This window comes from Pinus tabuliformis, chromosome 1_1 (genome assembly GCF_031772625.1).
Source record: "Pinus tabuliformis cultivar Carrire ecotype Pingquan chromosome 1_1, CPIR1, whole genome shotgun sequence".
Taxonomy (NCBI): domain Eukaryota; kingdom Viridiplantae; phylum Streptophyta; class Pinopsida; order Pinales; family Pinaceae; genus Pinus; species Pinus tabuliformis.
In genome coordinates this window covers 551,247,042-551,253,717 of record NC_142297.1, presented here as the reverse complement: position 1 = coordinate 551,253,717, position 6,676 = coordinate 551,247,042, and the positions used below count along the sequence as shown (strand labels likewise).

The 6,676-nt window shown below is 34.7% G+C and overlaps 1 pseudogene; it reads left to right on the top strand.

The window, feature by feature from the left end:
* Nucleotides 1-1,915: 1,915 nt before the first annotated feature.
* On the top strand, nucleotides 1,916-2,406 carry LOC149214319 (uncharacterized; annotated as a pseudogene).
* The last annotated feature ends 4,270 nt before the right edge of the window (nucleotides 2,407-6,676 follow it).

Here is a 6,676-nt window from a genome sequence, read left to right as displayed (position 1 = left end):
CCCATGTACCAAGCATTGGTTTTTTTTACTCTTACAATTCTTTAATTTCAAAGCTAGTTTAACAAAATTTCCTCCTACCGAAAACAAAACGGTGATATTTGAAACTAGCATGAACATATATGCCTTTGTTCATCTTCCAGGTTTTTGACCCGGTTTGAAACCTTACTGTAGCAAAAATCAATCAGAACCAAAACACTTACAGAGATTAGAGCATAGTCTATATGTTACCTTTCCCCTTTTCAGGAACTTGAGAGCGCATATTGAGAAGGTGTATCCCTCTAGCGCTGAATTTTGGTGAAGGTTTTGCAAGGTAAAACTTCAGGAACAACACCCCAAAACGACATTTAACTTGGCACATGCTGTCAGAGATCTTCGCTGTCTAAACGACCGATGGTGCTGTTCATTCCCATGCATGCATTGATTTTGGCGCAACAAGGGAATGTGGTTAGTGGACATGTCCGCAACCTCAAGGGCTAGTGGTTGACATAATGGATCATTTGTCCCAGATTATTAAGAAGATGGTGTTACTCAATGAAACCTTTAAATTCCAAAAACTTAAACATGGAAAGAAATATTAAAAGGAAGGCTTTTCGTATTCAGTCGCGACTTGTGAGCATCTCAATTTTAAAAAAAAAAAAAATATTTTGGAGAATATATGTATTATAAATTTCACAACGAGTTTTTTCAATCAACTTTGAATATCCGAAGAAGGGTATTACCTTACGTGGAGCTGTCATTTATTAACTGAGACCTTACTTTCATTATTCCAATCTAGACCCATTCGGATCTCATGATCTCACCACACCCCAGTGAATTTTGTTGGTGCCACCAATTCAATCCCATTCATTAAGATTCATTGTGTAATACTACTAACTTTTATATGCAACCCTCCAACATTCCTTATTGGGCGAAGACCGGTATGAAGGTGCTTTCGAAGCTCGCTTTTCATTCCAGCTGACCTGGATTTCTAAAACCATGTCAGCACAACCAACAACTTGAAACATTTCATGTACAGAACCTTATAGTCCTTACAAACCCACCGAATGAAGATCATTCATCATCAAGGTTGCGTGAGTGCTTCTGCACTTTTCTCAACAGAATCTGTTGATCCCCAAAAGATTACGTTGACACGGTAAAGTGAGGATACCATTTTCCTCTAAATTTCCTTTACGGAGACGAAGGATTTTGAATCCTCAATGGGAGTGATTTGGTAAATCGAAAGGGAACAACCATTCTCATTATGGAAACAACAATCTGGTGCTTTTCCATTGCGATGATGATTTTAAAGTAACCAGTAGTAGCAAGTGCTTATCATAACTGTGTTTTCTTAATTCCGTTGTCAGTATGACTAGAAGTTCTATAACTTTGCAGTTTGGCCATACTTTTCTCCTAAAATCCACCGCTTCCAAGTTGCGAAGGCTTCTACGCCCGTGACAGTATAAAAAAATGACCTTATCTCATTAATCTAGGCCATTTCAAAAATTTAGTATCCCTCTTATAGAAACCATATGTTTAAAATTTGTTTTTTTTTTTTCTTTTTCACTGCTTTAACCAGCATGTCTAGGGATAACGTTTCTATATCCATACAAAGGAATTCATATTTTGGGATCATACCTTTTTGGATCCTTGGAGGAGGATGTTTCCAAAACCATGGATAAGTTCAATCATAACTGAATCCATTTGGGTAATGGAATGAAACCTATCCGACAGTCTCGGTTTCTAATTTTTTTGCACGGCTAGCGAATTTCCATCCTCAGTAGAAGGCATGTGTGTGTTAAGGATAGCCTTCATTGTGGCTTAATTGATCATATAGAGGATTATTCCTGCTTTACCCTAATCACTCCCAAAGACACAATTTATGATATACGTATATAGATTGCATTCATGTTCCACTATGTGTCTCATGCCAGTCTAAACATGGGCTTTACGGTGTCTTTCTGTTGTAACTAATCAAATGCCCATTTCTATTTTTTTCAAATTTCAAATCCTGCACAAAACATATTTGTAATCACTCCTACCCTTGTTCTCCAAGGAATCAACGGATAACTAGTGCTTGCTTCAGTACTTCCCAAAGGCTTCAAACCCTACAGTTTAGTAGCAATGGTAGGAGAAACAGGAACAGAGCCAGAGCCTCTGACATTCATAGTGGAAACATAAGGGTTCAGTTTGACAACAAATTTTATGTGGATGAATAATATCCTAACTAGCCCGAAGAGGAAGAGGATGGCTGGGGCTTTAGCTCTCCTAGTTTTTTTTATAAAATCAAGGCTAAGAACAAGAAATATGACGATGACGTAGACTATCGAGGATAAGATGGATTTGGACGATGATACTGAAACACATCTTTCAGTCAAGGATATCACTGCTAAGGATTGGGAAGATGTCGTGTTTCGTAATATCAATTGATATCATCAGTATAATGATCCTCCTGCAATATCAAAAGTCATTGATGAAATCAATGAGTGAAGGGAGGACTTGTTGATTTATTCTACTTCTAAATGCAAGATCTTCATATCTAACATGAAATCGTGGAAGATGTTCATGAATCAAATTGAAATCGATCGACTTTATTGCATATACTTAATATTTTCACACTACCGCCGAGTGCTCCAGGTGCATACTACTCGTACAGTTTCGATGTGTTGATAGGATATGCCATATATTAATCATTAAAAACCAAACGACTGATTGGTAGAACATATTCCAGATTTAATATTTAATCACTATGTGATCATAATATTTTATATAGAGTGGATAACATGTGCTTTCACATTCCCTATTTTAATATTACAACTCATCCTTAACAGACCTTATTTTATAAAGACCATAGACATAAAAACCTTTATTAGTTTTAAATGCTTTAAAATACTAACATGTTATATATTTTGATAATAACCATGTTAACATTTGAAATCCTACTCCTTGTAATGTCAAGGAACATAATCCACTTTTCAAACTTCACCCTTTTAACACTGTTGGGTTAGTTCTCCTATTTAGCTCTCATACTTAGTCATATTCCGCAGAGACAGATTGGCCCATAGGCCGAAAGGTTTGAACTTGAAGCTCTGATACCATTTGTTAGGAACCTCTTGAGCATACCCGGAAATTTAGCACCTATACCCCTTATTCTTGGAATTTTCTTCTATTTTTTGCTAAGATCCCCTCGTGGGCATTAGGATTTTTAAACTACCCTTATATCAACACTAAAAATCATATACAATACTCATGGACTTAACCATTGAACACAAACTATGTGGATCCACGAGGTGGAATTTTAAGATTATCATTAAGTTCAATTTACAATTTTAGAAAAAGGATTGACCCTGGCATGTAACCCATAAAATTTATTGGTTATTCCCTGCAAGCATTAATGGATTCATAATTAGCTTAGCCATGCATCAGGATCATAGTTCTACAGACATAGGCAAAGGGTTACTAATGTAACTCTTAACCAACAGACAATAAGCTAATCTAGTCTCATTAAGTACACATGCAATAGGATATTTGACCATCATAAACTATTCCGTTAAAGGCATTATAACATATGCATCTACCACTATCTTCCATGTTAAACTAGATACTTCATATACTAATAATTACATTCGATGTTCCTTTACTATCATAATGAATATCACCTTTAGATCACTGGATATTTCACTCATCCCTATGCATAAGAATGAAATAAATCACATGAATACAGATAGCATCATACTAACACATGAGCCAAAACAGGGCAACATATCCAATATTGCATCGAATTCACATGACTTAATCCTTCTACCAATTTTAACATGAAATACATTAAAAAGACATATGCATAAACTGCAATTCTTCCATACCAACAATTAACACAACATCTATATAACTGAACCAAATACTATAATGACATAAAGAATAAGAGACTGACATACAAACAATCCAGGCATGTGAGTCCAACTAAAACATCACTTGGAGGGAGGAGCACCACCACCCAACCATGAATCACCTATGATTCCCCCCGAGCCGAAGTTCTTGCCAAGGATCAACTGTCCTCAATTGATCAATGCACTGGCATTTAAAACCCTCTTTCATGATTTAGTTTCCATTAGCGGCGTCCCGCTTTTATGGATTTTTCCATTTTCCTAGGTCTTTTTTAGAAAATCTCATCTTTATCTCTCTCGAGGCTTTTCTTCATAAAATCTTGCCTTTATCTCCTGCAAAGATTTTATGTCCGATGGATTTTTATCTCTCATCCATCTAATGGATCTCCAATCCATCCAAGCTTATCTAGAATCACATCTAGAAGCTTTATCATGAAAGATTCATCTCTATCCCATTCCTCAATGGGATTTGGCAAGAATCTCCTCTCTCTTGGTGCTCCACCCTCCAAGTGATTTATTTTATTAATATATTTAATAACACATTTGATTTTCATATTACATATCACCTAGCTTTCCTCAACTTAGATTTAGAATATTTTAACCCACAAAGGATGGTATCACACCTAGCTTTCCTCATCTTAGGTTTACAATCATTTAACACACAAGGGAGGATATCACACTTAGCTTTAACTCAGCTTAGGTTTACAATAATTTATCACACAAGGGAGGGGTGCTACATTTTCTAACTTGTTTCGTTAACCCCATTAACTCACTTCAACCATTAAAACAACCTTTCAACCATTAAATCTCTTGAAATTTACTCAATAGTTCGTTGATTGTATATTAATTACAGAAAAATAAGAAAACTTGAGATGCTTAAAAATCCTTTAATGAGAAACTGTGGACAAATCACTAGGCATTACTCATCATTGATCAGTAATTTTAAATCATGTTTTCAGACTTTAATTGGCAAGATTGCTCTTACACTTGCAAATATAGCACATGAATTTTTTATCTTTTTTTTTTGGGTGGGTGGGGGGACAAAATGGAACTAAATAGGGGGAGGCCTACCTTTTAATTTATGCACAACATGCCTAGTATGGAACTTAGGATCAAAACAAATTGTATGACATTGAACTCATCCATGGATATGACAAATTATTTGTTATTATATGCATAATAGGTGGTGAAAAAATGACCTTTAATCTTGTAAGAACAATGCAGGTAAAACTTTTATAACTTCAAATAGACTACATCTTCAAATCTGTAAAAGAAAATTAAGAAATTAATAAATAACAAGAGAGTGTGTCAATATCAAGATATTGATATCAATAATCATAGTTTTTATGCTAATAAACCATGATGTTTCCTCTGAGATTTATTTTTCTGGTTTTTTAACTTGTTTCGTCATTTTTTTAGGAATAAATGTGAGCTTTATTGGTTAAATACATTTCCTAAATCCTGGGATGGTAAAAAACAATTCTTTTGAGTCCTAAAATAACCCTCCAGCCCTAGAATCCCATTTACATAATTTGATATGGCCTGAAACATTTCAGGGTTGTATCCCCCACATGTCTATTCCATTTCAATGTCTGAAACATTGAACAACATTTCAAGCTCCTCTAGTATGCATTTATAGTAACCTAAAATCATTTCCATGCGCATTTCCCATAACCTTAATGAGTAGGTAGAGAATTTAGCTAACTAAGTAATAAGAAGAGAAAGAGAAGCTTGTAAAATCCACAACTTTGGTTAATTTCTTTCTCGATGTATCACTTTCTTAATATCAATTGTTCCTTCACTCAATGGACCGCTCTGCTTGTATCCCAAGAAACATAATAAAAATCATCCAAGTCACTCAAAATCAACGAATTCTGACTCAGCCTGATTAGAAAACAAGATGATTCAATGTTTATCTCACCTCAGTGAGAAAACAAGTTGAGTCAACTTCTCAATCATTGAAGTCAAAGTTAGAGTTAGTAGCTAACTCCATCTTTCTAACTTGCTAAATTGGCAGAGGCATTTTGTAGATACTGATGTTGTCCCTATTGTCCTTGATATAGACTATAAAGTGATTCTTTGCACTAAGGTGCAATATTTTTCAGCTTATCCCATTGTTTCCCTTTATCTAGAATACTTAGTGAGGCTTTGCACTAAAGTGCTAGATTTTGCAATAACAAACCCCATTTCAAAAAACCATGTAAGTATCTCGTCTTACCTTTACAATATCCTCCCTCCCTTCATTTACTAATGATTCCTTTCATATGTAAATAGAAAAGTGGTGTATGGAATTTGTATTTTATACTAGTTGTAGACATATCCCCTCAAATATCAATGTGTAGAGTTTGTGTCATATACTAGCTTTAAAGTCACAGAAGGACAATAGGAAGAGATCATCCATACCATCCCCACAATTACTCACATGCTTTGAAGTTTTCCTTGTTCAATCCAGGGACCAAATATGTTATTTTGGTTTCACACCTAATGATTGGTGCCATGGAAGGATCACTAACGCTTGAGTCACATGCTTCAGGCTCGACAATGATACGTTTAGTTTGCATTCAATTTTTTGATGAAGTCTATCATTCTATATATATATATATATATATATATATATATATATATATATATATATATATATACATATATATATATATATATGAAAACAAATTATCCTATTTTTCTACCAAGAATAGAGAAAGTTTATATGTCAAAGACACCTCACTTGGTGATGTGGTGGGGTGGGTTACAATATGTGTGAGAAGTGTGCAAGTGTTTTACATCAAAAAAACCCTTGAGAAATTAAAATTTTAAAC